We start from the raw sequence: 13,886 nt of genomic DNA on the forward strand, positions 1-13,886 counted from the left end.
GAGATACAAGTGACAGGTAGAGCTGAGATACAAGTGACAGGTACAGCTGAGATACAAGTGACAGGTAGAGCTGAGATACAAGTGACAGGTACAGCTGAGATACAAGTGGCAGGTACAGCTGAGATACAAGTGACAGGTACAGCTGAGATACAAGTGGCAGATAGAGCTGAGATACAAGTGGCAGATACAGCTGAGATACAAGTGACAGATAGAGCTGAGATACAAGTGACAGAAAGAGCTGAGATACAAGTGACAGATAGAGCTGAGATACAAGTGACAGGTACAGCTGAGATACAAATGACAGGTACAGCTGAGATACAAGTGGCAGGTACAGCTGAGATACAAGTGACAGGTAGAGCTGAGATACAAGTGACAGGTACAGCTGAGATACAAGTGGCAGGTACAGCTGAGATACAAGTGACAGGTACAGCTGAGATACAAGTGGCAGATAGAGCTGAGATACAAGTGGCAGATACAGCTGAGATACAAGTGACAGGTAGAGCTGAGATACAAGTAACAGGTACAGCTGAGATACAAATGACAGGTACAGCTGAGATACAAGTGGCAGGTACAGCTGAGATACAAGTGACAGGTACAGCTGAGATACAAGTGGCAGGTACAGCTGAGATACAAGTGGCAGGTACAGCTGAGATACAAGTGACAGATAGAGCTGAGATACAAGTTGCAGGTACAGCTGAGATACAAGTGGCAGGTACAGCTTAGATACAAGTGACAGATAGAGCTGAGATACAAGTGGCAGGTACAGCTGAGATACAAGTGACAGGTACAGCTGAGATACAAGTGGCAGGTACAGCTGAGATACAAGTGACAGATAGAGCTGAGATACAAGTGGCAGGTACAGCTGAGATACAAGTGACAGATAGAGCTGAGATACAAGTGACAGGTACAGCTGAGATACAAGTGACAGATAGAGCTGAGATACAAGTGGCAGGTACAGCTGAGATACAAGTGACAGGTACAGCTGAGATACAAGTGACAGGTACAGCTGAGATACAAGTGACAGGTACAGCTGAGATACAATTGACAGATAGAGCTGAGATACAAGTGACAGATACAGTTGCGATACAATTGACAGATAGAGCTGAGATACAAATGGCAGATAGAGCTGAGATACAATTGACAGGTAGAGCTGAGATACAAGTGACAGATAGAGCTAAACGATCTTTCAATAAACCACACAATGTCCCCAGTAAAAACAAAAACACAAAACCCTTTATCGTTCTCCTTTTCTTGTTTTTGTTTTGTTTTAATTGAAAAGGGTTTAAGGGTTTTATTCTTAATATCTAATGAACCCAACAGGTAACTAACTTTGTTTTGGGAATATAGATCTGTACATAGAGGAACAGAATGATGGAAAGAGATTGAGAGGTTAAAGAGTAAATTAAGGCTCGACGGAAGAAGAGAAAGAGAGTGAGACGAGAGAAAGGTCTGAAAGGGACAAAATGCAAAGTGGGAGAGAAAGAGACAGAAAATAAACACACATTGAGTGAGAGAGAACTAAATGAATAGTCCACTGAGTTCAAGTCCTCATGGCAAAGTGAGATCAACCCAGCTGGCACATCTACTTGACCAGCTAATACCATTCTACTTATTGAACTCTTCTTTAGACCACAGTGTGTGTGTTCATCACATCAGTCAGTGGCTTCAGTTTCTGTCTTAAACCTTTCCGTTATATTAACCGTGAAACTGCTGGCCTCGAGAAATTCACTTTGTCTAGTCTCCAGATAGAGACGGACAAATATCTCGACAGGTGAAGTTACTAAAGTTACTAATACTGGCAAAGTCTTCGGTTACGGAGATTAAGGGTGAGTGCAGTGTTTCATATGGCTACGCAAAACCCAGTTGCGACTCATATTTTTGTCACAACTAATGCAGACCAAACCATTGTCCATTGTCTACCTTGGGGGGGGGGGGATCTTGGGGGGGGGGGGGTATTTAAGTTTACTTTTCGTCTTCTGCACCTGCAGGGGAATTTATAAACAATAATTTTATACAGTGATGCACAGACTACGGCCCGAGGACTACATCCGGTCCCGAGACGCCATGACCCTGGAAACTTCTGCTCCCAAATGAAGTCTCAATGTCTATGATTCATTGAACTCGACAACTCTCTGTGGTGATGAGGCCAGTGGCGTATCGTAAATGTATATGGCCTTTCAAAGATGGGCGCCACTGATTTACTAGCTAAAAGAAGAAAAACATAATATATATATATATAAACAAAGCTTATACTAAGTGTAACTATCAATTAGTTAGGATCAGTCATGTAGTTTATATATATATATATTATTGACCTAGACACAATAAATCAATGCGAAAGAATATTTTTATCAATTGTTTTTTGTTTAGTTTCTCACTGCGCTATGATGTTATTATTTGTCTGGACCAGTTGTGAAAGGGGAGGGGACGAAGGGGGGTATACTGGTGAATGTTTTAAATGCATAAAAATATTTTCATTTTGTGGGTCGGGTCCTCAAGGGGACTAATTCAAATTATACCACTACATCTGTCAAGTACGATTTCTTTCCCTTGTTCAAGATACCAAACACAATAATTATATTACCCATGGGCGTAGCCAGGATTTTTTTTTCGAGTGGGGGGTGGTTTGGGGGGATTTCCCTCCCCTCCCCCGCCAGCGAAAAAAAATATATGTATGTATGTGTGTGTGTACATAATGAATCTTTATTACATTCTGACCCTTCATTCTTCCCGAAGACGTTTATTGTGCCCAAGAATAGATTCTTCCTGGAGTAAGCGTGAACATTGTAGACTCCCACCCCTGCCAGCAAGGGGGACAGCGCTCCCCCGCGCGGGGCGGAGCACTATTTCTGGTTTTCTGGTATTCTGAGGTATCTACAGTGCATTATCCTGCTTTAAAAAAGTTTTATTTCAAAAACCTAGTGTGCTATTCTTACTGACTTAGATCCTCAAGAACCGTTCGGCGCATTTGCCGGCAAGCTGTTTCCATAAAAATATGTGACTGGTAATGTCTGAAACCTCTTCCCACCTGCTCTGATGACCTACATGAAAGTGTGGCGTCAAGTTGTACTAGGATGTCATCGCATTTCTTATGCGTAATTCATTTTGTCGGAGAACATGTCCCGCAAACCTCATGCGACGCTCTGTCACAATCTCACTAACCTTAGTCTCGGCATAGAATTTCCTTGATTTAGACCCGATCTCTATTACCAACTTTGTTGAGCCACATTTAGTGTTTTTCAATTTCGGCAGATGACTATTCACTGCACTTTATTAATGGATCCCAGCGACTGGTAAAAACGTGTAACCTCTTGTGATTACGCCCTTGGAATTAGGTGACTGTAGTTTGCTTTAGATTTTATATCGAAAAGGGAAGTTTTATCGTCTAAAACTCTAAATCATCTATTTGGGGGGTTTTAAACTAAAAAAAAAATTTTAAATTCAAAACCCTATTTAGCTACATTCATAGAATTTGGCGACTGTAGTTTGATTAAAGAAAGAGGTTTTCCACCACAACACGCTCTGTAGGGGGATTTTAAACTCAAAACCATCTGGAGGGGTTTTAAACTTTTAAAAAAGCCACCTGGAGGAGGGGTGTTTAAACTCAAAACCCCCGAATTAGCTTGGCTACGCTCAAATAATTTTAGTGTATAATTTGCTTATTTTGTAGAGGTATTTTTAGCATCAAACCCCTCTGAAGGGGGTCTAAACTCAAAACCCCTTTTGGCTACGCTTTTAGCATTTTGAGTGTGAATTTTTTTTTTATATTGAAGATTTATTTTTTAGCTTTAAACTCCAAACCCCTTTGGCTACGCTCATAGATTTTAGAGTGCGTAATTTGCTTTTTTTTTATATTGAAGAGGTATTTTTTTAGCTTCAAACCTACTGAAAGAGGGGGGGGTTAAACTCAAAACCCCTTTGGCTACGCTCATAGAATTTTGAGTGTGTAATATACTTTTTTTTATCTTGAAGAGAGCGGTTTATCAAAAATTTCGAAGGGAGATTAAAATCAAAATCTTCCTTAGCTGTGCTCTTCGAATTTGGGGATTGCCGTTTGCATTTGTTTTTGTTTTGTTTTATAGAAGAGGGGGATTTAACTGCAAAAACCCCTGGTGGGGGGTTTTATACTCAAAATCCCCTTGGCTGTGCTGGGGAAAGTAATGTTTTAGTATTAAAATCTCACCTAAATGAACAAAATCAAAGCAAAAAATCAGATACTAAATTCCAACTCCCCCCCCCCCCGGGGGATTTCATTTGGGGGGGGGGGGTTTCAACCCCAACCCACCTGGCTACGCTCATGATATTACCAATAATTATTTAATTAATTGGTTAATTTGTTAAAATTGATTCTTATGTTGTCAGGTAAAAGAAATAATTGTGTAGGAGAAATAATGTGTACAAACTTCTTATCAGACAGACAGACAGAGTGAGTTGATATAAATAAGCTTTGTAAAAAGGGACATAACAATGTATGGACTTTTGGGTGAGGAAGGTCATTGCCAGCCTTGAGAACCTTGTGATGAGGCCACAGAGTTTGAGGTTACGTTTGTTGACAGTGGTTAGCAGGTCATCATGGGGGTCCAATTGCTGTATTAATCCTGTTTCTAGTCTCTTCATTTGTGATGCGGTCTTTGTTAGTGAACTATCAGTTCATTGAATACATATGAATTTTAACAATATAATAATAATAGCATTAACAAATTTCCGTATCCCGTGGTATCAAGTCGTTAGTCGATCTATCAATACAACAGTATCGGCAGCACTCACGACACGAGCACGTAGAGACTGAAATAGGGTTGTGGTTGTTGATAGTTTGTAGTTCATAGTTTCTGATATTCTTTCTGAAAATAGTGAAACCTGCCTTTTCACCTGACTGAGCAGACCTTTACGGAAAGGGGGGGGGCGATTTTGAGTTTCCACGCAAACTGTCTTTGTAACCTTGTTTTTTTTATGACTTGATGCTTTTTATGTTTTGATATTATACTTTAATATTTATGAGTTTTTTTTTTATGTTGCGATGTTTTCTGAGTGATTGAGAACTGTTTTTGATGTTTAACTTGTTTGAACAAAGCTTAAGTCAACTTACTTTCCATTCTCAGATCAAGTTAAAACTTTGCACTATTATTCACTGTTCCTAACAGCAAACAAAATTAACAAATTAGTAAATTAAATAGTGTTGATTGATTAATTTTGTTCCATATCAAAAAGTGATAAAAATCTTACAGTATTGAGATATATGGCTATAAATGTGGATTTTTTCTCCTCAGATAATCTTTTTTTTTAAATTAAATATATTTTGCTTTTTTTATGCTTCCTCTCGCCATTTTGAAAATGAAATTACTGTAACGACTCTTTGCAAATTGCACCACCCTAACACTCAAAGAGCTTGACAACTCAGGGCTCCAAAATAACACTTTTAAAGTCCAATAAATCACAGCCTACACCGAACTATAGCCAATACGTAACACTGACTGTACAACTGTTTCTCCGTAGATAACCGTACCGACCTATCAACTCTTGTACTAGCCCCTCCGCCTCGTTCTGGGCTTGCACTGGGTTCAACTTCTCAGGACTGACTTCATACACTGGGCTCGTTGTATCGGATTTGATCGTAGATCGTAAACTTGACTGTACTCCGAACTGAACCTTCGTAATGCGCCGTACAGAGCCACACTGCACTATGCTGAACTGAACTGAGCCGGCTTGACCGTGATATCTTCGCTCTATATATAGGGTCCTCTCAAGGCGTTCGAGAACATGACGGAACATCGCTCGACTCTTCTAGATGGTCACATGATTCTATCCATCGTGATTGGCAGCAGCTCTGTTCACGCCACTCGTCACGGTTGATCCATCGACAAGCGTGTCATTTGGGACATTATGTCATAGCATTGGGTAACAATGGACTTTCTTAAAAACAAATTCAAAGAAATAAACATGTAAACAAATTAAATCTCATTTCAGACACACAGTTTCAATAGGACAATATTTTAACAAGACAAGATAGTTCAAGCGGACACACTATTTCAACAAGACACACTAGTTCAACAAGACACAATAGTTCAAGCGGACACACTATTTCAACAAGACACACTATTTTAACAAGATACACTAGTTCAACAAGGCTATTCTTCAACTTCATTTAAAAGTTGAACAAGACACAAAACTTGTCATATTTATCAAAACAAAGACCACCATTTCGTCTTGTGTATTGAATTTAATGATCCTATTTTTATTTTTATTATTATTATAATCTAGAGGCAAGTTTCTTACTCTACGGGTTGTGATATATACAAAGAGGAGAAATTTGATGTCACCATTAACTTATAGAACTAGTTTTGTGTCCGGAATCATAATGAATATTATTGGTACCGTGTCTGAAGCGATTGGAGTTATACATACAATAGAATTTTGAAGTCTCAATTAACTGATGTAGCATTTCAAATAATGGTTGGCGCCATCCGTAAAGCAATGGAAGTTATGCAAATATAAGACTTTTTGATTCTCTCGCTTGCGTGTAAGATTTTCTGGAGACTGGAGTTTTTATGTCAATTATTTCTGCCATTTGTTAAGCTTTTGAATTTATACATAGAATTTTGAAGTCGAAATTAGCTTGTGAAAAATTTTCACAATCCGGAATTATTCTGAAAACACTTGACGTCATCTGGGAAGTGATTAAGGTTAAACTAGAAGCAGGATTTTGAAGTCCTCATCAACTGATGGAATCGGTGGTGGAATTGGCATTGTAATAATGGGTGCCATCTGTGAAAAAATTGAATGAAAAAAATTAAACGATGTGGAAATAATAGTAACAATTATATGATGAGCAGATCTATTTCTATAGTTATTCTAGTTGCCATAGATCAGTAGCATTTATCTATCTATGTATATAATAAAATAAAATAAAAAAAAAAAAAAAAAAAAAATATATTATATTATAAAATAAAATAAAATAAAATAAAATAAAATATAATATAATATAATATAATATAATATAATATAATATAATATAATATAATATAATATAATATAATATAATATAATATAATATAATATAATTCTCTTCATGGCTCAAGAGTTTAGACACAGTGTAAAGGAAAGATCACTCTTTTATTTCTGCAAGTCAGACGGACTAGAAATACCCTACAAAAAGAGGGGGGTGGGAGAACAAGTAGTATTCACCCGACACAAAATAGCAGGGCCGGACTTAACCGTTGTGACCAAGAAGTCATGGAAAGATCACCCTTTTTTATTCCTACCCCACGTAGTTTTAGTCACTAAATATCAGGGCCGGACTCAACCGTTGTGGGGCCCTATGCGAAACGGATTTTGCGGGGCCAAGTTTAGGTAGGGATACGGATAATAAGTGAAATTTAAGAGTCTGTATTAGAAAATAAATTCGTCTTTGCATTTTATTCATTCTTTACTACGTACAGAATTACTTTACTAGCCTTGCGTGTAGCGAAGTCATACTGTATATCATAAAAATTCTGTTTCCCACATAGACAACACTCAATAGCAAGAATTACCAAATGTTTCAATCTATCTACGAGAATTGTTGACCTCAAGTAATTCTTCATTAGTTTGAGGCGCGAGAAGCTTCTTTCACCAGATTCCACAATTACAGGTATTGCATAATGTCGTTTTTTTTTAATCGCTCATAGGATTGAATGACACCCCAAAATGACTATTTTTGTCTATATTGTTACGAATCTCACTATCCAGGCTCTCTGCAAACTGCACCATACACCACCAACTTAAAGAACTTGACAACTCAGGGCTCCCAAGTAAGAATCTGGGCAAGCGTCAGTAAGGTCCCACCTTCGTACGCCACTTGCAACTTGCAAACGTTCCTCAGCAACATGCTTGGACGCGGAGCAAACATTCACTTGATCTGTCTTGCTGTTTGAGGTGCTCATATTAGGTACAGCTGCATCACAAGCTTCTGTTGGACTATAGGTCGCTTCTCTTGTCTCTTTCTCGCTCTCTTACTGATTTTCGGGTCTGTACTCCTTGTTTTACGATTCACAGGCAGCACCACATTCATCAGCATTGCCGTTGTCACTGCACATTTCTTCAAAGCTTTGGGTGGGTAATAGTTCATTGTTTAGCGATGGCGCAGCTCCTTTATCTTTCAAGTCTCCTTGGTCGTACAAGGTTTCTTCCACCACGTCCATCGTTTTCACCACGGGGCTCGTGATTTCCTTCACCGAGATATACATCTTTTCAAAGTTGGTACAGGTCTCTTCGTTGGACTTCTTCCATGTCGTATTCATAGCCCGCAACTCTTCCTTCCAGTCATCTAGCTGTTGGTGCAAGAGCTCTTTAAAGTTGGTTTAATTTCAAACAGATATGTGTCAGGATCTTCCCCTTCTTCCACAATGTCTTCTCGGAGGCGTGCTTGTAAACTTTCCTTCTTTCCGCCATTCTTCAGCCCTCGTTCTCGCAGTTCTCGCCTCAGTTCTATAAATTCAAGTTCATACAGCAGCTTCAGACGAGCCATAGTAGATCCGATCCAATCCGATTCCGATCCTATCCCACTTCTGACACCAGTTGTTACGAATCTCACTATCCAGGCTCTCTGCAAACTGCACCTTACACCACCAACTTAAAGAACTTGACAACTCAGGGCTCCAAAGTAACGTAACACTTTAATAGTTGAATAAATAACAGCCAATACTGCACAATTGGCAACACGTACACTGTACAAATATCTCTCCGATAACACCGTTCCGCTGTATCAACTCTTGCACTGGCCTCTCCGTCTCGTTCCGGGCTTGCACTGGGTTCAACAGTTCAGGACTGACTTCACACACTAGGCTCGTTGTGTCGGACTCGATCACAGACCAAGATCAAGACGCCAGTCGTCTTAACTGTACCTGACAGTACTCCGCAATGAACCGTCGTAATGCTCCGTACAGAACCACACCGTTGAACTGTGCTGTAGTCGACCGTGTTCTGAGCCCCTGTCGTGAACCTTCTGTCGTGAACCTTCGGTCGTGGACTGTCTTGACTGCGACACCTCCGCTCTTTATATAGGGTCCCTGCTGGCCTTCTAGAACCGGACGGAACATCGCTCGATGTTTCTAGCTTCGTCACATGACTACATCCCTCGTGACGCTCCTGAGCTCTGTTCACGACGGCGATCCTTCCCGAACCGTCATGTTGACACTCGTCTCGGCCGACCGTCATAGCTCATCACGGTTGACCGCTCGTCTAGCGCTGGCCTGGGGCAATTTGCGTCGGCTGACTACACACACCCATCTGTGCCACCACCAGGTTTATAACAATATATTTCAGAATGTATTTGAGTTTTTTTTAAAGATTTTAATAATTTCAGGATATTTCCAGGACGTTTTCGTATATTTTGCAATTTCAGGAGATTTCAATGAGCTCCTGATAAATCAGGAGGCCGCGGGAAATCTTTTATAAGTTATACAATGGTTTAATTTAATAATTTACACACCTAGAATTAGCGCGGGTCCTATGAAAGTGCGGGGCCCACTTCGGTCGCATAATGAGATAATAAGATTATTGTAGGAGTTACTAGAGAGAAAGCTATTCTGATGCGACCTAGAATTAGCTTGGAAAGACATCTATTCTAATGCGACCCCGAAAATTGGCTTCGAACGATATTTATTATACTACTAGCTTCAATTAACTTGGAAAGATAGCTATTCTGCTGCGACCTCTAGCTTAGTAAAACATCTATTCAACTGCAAGGTCGAATTAGTTTGAAAAGACAGCTATACTTTTGCGAAGTCGCATCACCGTGATAAGGCGTCTACTCTAACGCGATCTAGGATAAGTCGGGAAAAAAATCTATATTATAGAGAGATCGAAATGTCACGATAGTTCTGACAAACCTTTAGATATATCTTGTATCTGTAACTTGATTTCGCTCGCGTGTTTCACTCTTTCTTAACGTTGACTTCGAGCATGTGTATGAAATTGGTTACGAAGTTCAGTTTATATTTAAAGGTGTCAGAAGTGGGTGAGGCCATAATAGCCAATGATATGAAAACAAGTTATGTTTGTTTTGGATTTTAATAATGAAGTTATTTGTCAGAGGCTTCTCGTATTCAATTATCGAAATGTTGACAAAATAACATTGGTGATCCCGTGGGGAAAAGAAAATCTCAGGTCTCTTTCTGTGTGTCAATATTGGCTGGTTATCAAGACTCTATTTATAGATACAATTATTTATTTTTTTGAGACACAAAGAAAGTTCGTGGCCTAATTACATAATATTTAATCAATTTTTGTTGTCTTTCTATTGCTTGTGTAGAGATTGCTCAGTGCACTCTTTTGTGGACTTGGGTTGGGGGGTGGGTAGAATTATCTGAGAGAAGGTTTCCGTGCTGCTATTAGGCGCTCAGCAAGCACTATTCAGCTCGAGTCAGTTTTCCAAAATAATAAGCTCCCAATCTATATTCGGATACTAACTCTAGCTTATTTGTTATAGGTAGCCTAGCGGTGTATCCCGTTACACTACACAACCCAATTCATTAGTGGTCTGTATTGATGACATTACATAAGGTCAGTAACAGTGTTCCAACCATTGACTTCGACGTATTTAAAAAACAACAACATTGGCCTTCGAGATTTTAAAGGAGATTGAAGCGAGGTTCCACTGACCTACATGTAGCACTGATCTACATATTTTGGTGATTTCTTTGAGTGATGTTTATATAGAACTGCTCATTGCTAGGGAGATATATTTGTTAACACTCACACTATTCTATTCAATAGTTACAAACTAAGCCCACAACTTCCTTATTATAGAAGATTTTAGTTCATGGCGTAAAACTTATAAATAGCTTTTTTGGGGGTATCCGGTGTACGAGAAAAAAAAAGCGTTAAGCTAAATTCTCGTAAAATGTATATGATAATTTCTGTGCACTTTTTTTTTTTGCGCTGAATAGTTTAACTCTTTAAGCTCTCTGCGTTTGAAGTATGAATTATTTCAATATAGAAGAAGTAGTAGTCTTTTACTCTCTGGATGAATACTTATCTATAGGCAAACAGGAAACTAGAATGTATAAAGGAGACTTTATACAAACATCAAATGCTGCACATTGTGATAGTCTTACAACGATAGTTCCATTCTTTTATTTATTGGGTTGGCAAAAGTGAAACTCAGATTATCGTTCCTTTGCATTGTTGACATTTTTCCACTACAAGGAAGTTAATAAAATGGTAGATTGTTAGTTTTTTCTTTAAAAAGAGAAAGTTATATAAAAATGTTAGATACTCGTTTCAAAGCAATGATTGTCAAAACATTTTTGGATCGCGTACCTAGCAACCAGTGAAGAACACGATCAGAGTTCCTGAAATCATTGTCTCATGGGATACTGCAGTGGCGTAGCTAGGGTTGGGGGAGGAGGGGGGCGATTTTGAAAATCCCCCCCGGGCACCCACTTGACGGGGGCCCCTAAGTGAGTTTTTTTTACATTAAAAATTAAATATTACGCAAAATGCAGGGGACACAAAGAGGTCAAGCTCTCCCCGGGCCCCCAAACGATGGAGAATTCCTAGCTACGCCCCTGGGATACTGGGTTCTGCCCCCGAATAGGTTAGAGTCGTTACCGAGCTTCGGATTGTCCGAATCAGTCAGGAAAACCAATGACTTAACACTGATTAATCCTCCTATTAATATGCTGATGTTGACGGTCGTTGACTTGTAGCACCAAACTGCTGGTAGACAACTAAACCGCTGTAGGTTTATTATATTTCAAATTGTAAAACTTTCATAACTTGAATAGCCTCTTTCTGAACAAACTTAAATATAACTTTTATTACAATAAAACAACTTGAGATAAGATGAAATCTATATATACGCATAAGTACCACTCATTGATCACGAGATTTCTTAAACTGTCCTACGGATTCGCATGAAATTTGTAAACAGGTTCCTTTTACCTCCTAGGCGCTCACTAGGAACCGGTTTAGAAAGATTTGCAACCGCAAGCTTTATTAACACCATTATTTTTTTATCGGTATTTCCCCAAAAGGCCGCAGTCTACATATAAAGGATTTAAAGATATCACACAAACTTCGTATTTTTAAAGCACTTTTTTTCATTAAGTCTACATATTTCTGATATCACGTGATTTTAGATGCTGTCTAATAAGTAATAAAATAAATAAAAGTAATACATTTTTTTTACTAGATTAATAGCATTAAAACGATAGACCTAGAACATTTTTCTTTTGATTAAGGGATGCAAAAAAAAAAAAGGTTAAAACTAAACACATACCAGTGTATATATATATATATCTAAGAGCTGAAAAGTGTGTGTTAATGGTTTGATCAATCGGAGGATGCTAAGGGTTGTCTTTATAGTAAAAAAAAGGGCCAAAAAGTATGTGTGTGTGTGTTACGGGGTTACAGTGGAAAACAATATAGCGTATATAGTATAGAGTGCGAGCATCAGTCACACAGCATAGTCAACAACCAATCTCTAGTTCCTTCTCACCATCACCAAATAAGCACACACACACATACACACACTCTATAACACACACACAAACTCACACACACACACACTTCATAACACACACACTCCATAAAACACACAAACATACTCACACTCACACACATACTCCATAACGCACACACACACACATACTCTCCATAACATACACACACTCCATAAAACACACACGCACACACTCTACATAACACACACACTGCAAAACACTCACACACACTAACACACATTCACACAGACATGAACAACACATGTATACGTATTGAAGGTAATTATCCTTTTTTTTTTTAAGAAACGTCTGCTGAATATAAGATAAGAAGATAAGCTGTGATAATTTAGTTTGCACCGTTCAATCGCTGTCAAGTCTCGTTATTGCAAGGCGTATCTCCCGTTCGATTAGTACATTACATTAGTACATTACATTAGTACATTACATTAGTACATTACATTAGTACATTTTCCATATAAAACAAAATGAGTGAATTACAACTAATTGTATATCAAAAGGCCCGAACTAGACTCTGGCGCCTAAACCTTCATATAGAATAAAAACTATACGTAGAACTTAGAACTGCTTGATGTGGAAACCACTGCGCGGTTCTTCTCAGATCTAGGATTACTGATCTGAACTGTCTGATGTGGAAACCACTGCGCAGTTCATCTCAGATCTAGGATTACTGATCTGAACTGCCTGATCCTGAAACTACTGCACAGTTCATCTCAGATCTAGGATTACTGATCTGAACTGTCTGATGTGGAAACCACTGCACAGTTCATCTCAGATCTAGGATTACTGATCTGAACTGCCTGATCCTGAAACTACTGCACAGTTCATCTCAGATCTAGGATTACTGATCTGAACTGTCTGATGTGGAAACCACTGCGCAGTTCATCTCAGATCTAGGATTACTGATCTGAATCCTCCGACATGTCAAATGAGAACGAAGAAGAAAAAGAAAATTAACTAATTATTTTTTTTTTGTCATTAATTCATGTGTTGTCATGGACAGTGAATAACTGTTCAAAGTTTCAACTTGATCCGATGTTGGGAAGTGGAAGATATAAAGGGTAAACCATTTTTACAAGACAGACAGACAGACAGACGTGATGCTGGTGCCTGGTGCTATCCGTCAAATCGTAACGTCTGACGTTTCAGAAGATAAGTTCCATTGGACAGGATTTTTTGATGTTGAAACTTTTTGTTGCCTGGCTGTAACCTATTGAGCACCACTGCACACAATCTCCTATCAAGTCAGGTGAAGAATGAAGATCTAGGGTTGACAAATAGTCATGACTCTCTTAGTAACAGAAAAAAAAAACTTTGAACCAAAACATTTTTATGGCTGATCTTTGCATAAAATGTGTATTTCTCTACTCTATTTTGAGAGGCCAT

The 13,886-nt window shown here is 38.8% G+C and overlaps 1 long non-coding RNA gene across 1 annotated transcript; it reads right to left on the reverse strand.

The window, feature by feature from the left end:
• Nucleotides 1-6,197: 6,197 nt before the first annotated feature.
• LOC106050732 (uncharacterized) lies at nt 6,198-9,968 on the reverse strand. Its single transcript, XR_001214748.2, has 2 exons — nt 9,867-9,968; nt 6,198-6,762 (listed from the first exon to the last, which is right to left on the reverse strand). It is a non-coding gene; the product is annotated as an uncharacterized LOC106050732 (long non-coding RNA).
• Nucleotides 9,969-13,886: the final 3,918 nt, after the last annotated feature.

Source organism: Biomphalaria glabrata, chromosome 7, assembly GCF_947242115.1.
Source record: "Biomphalaria glabrata chromosome 7, xgBioGlab47.1, whole genome shotgun sequence".
NCBI classification, from domain to species: Eukaryota; Metazoa; Mollusca; class Gastropoda; family Planorbidae; genus Biomphalaria; species Biomphalaria glabrata.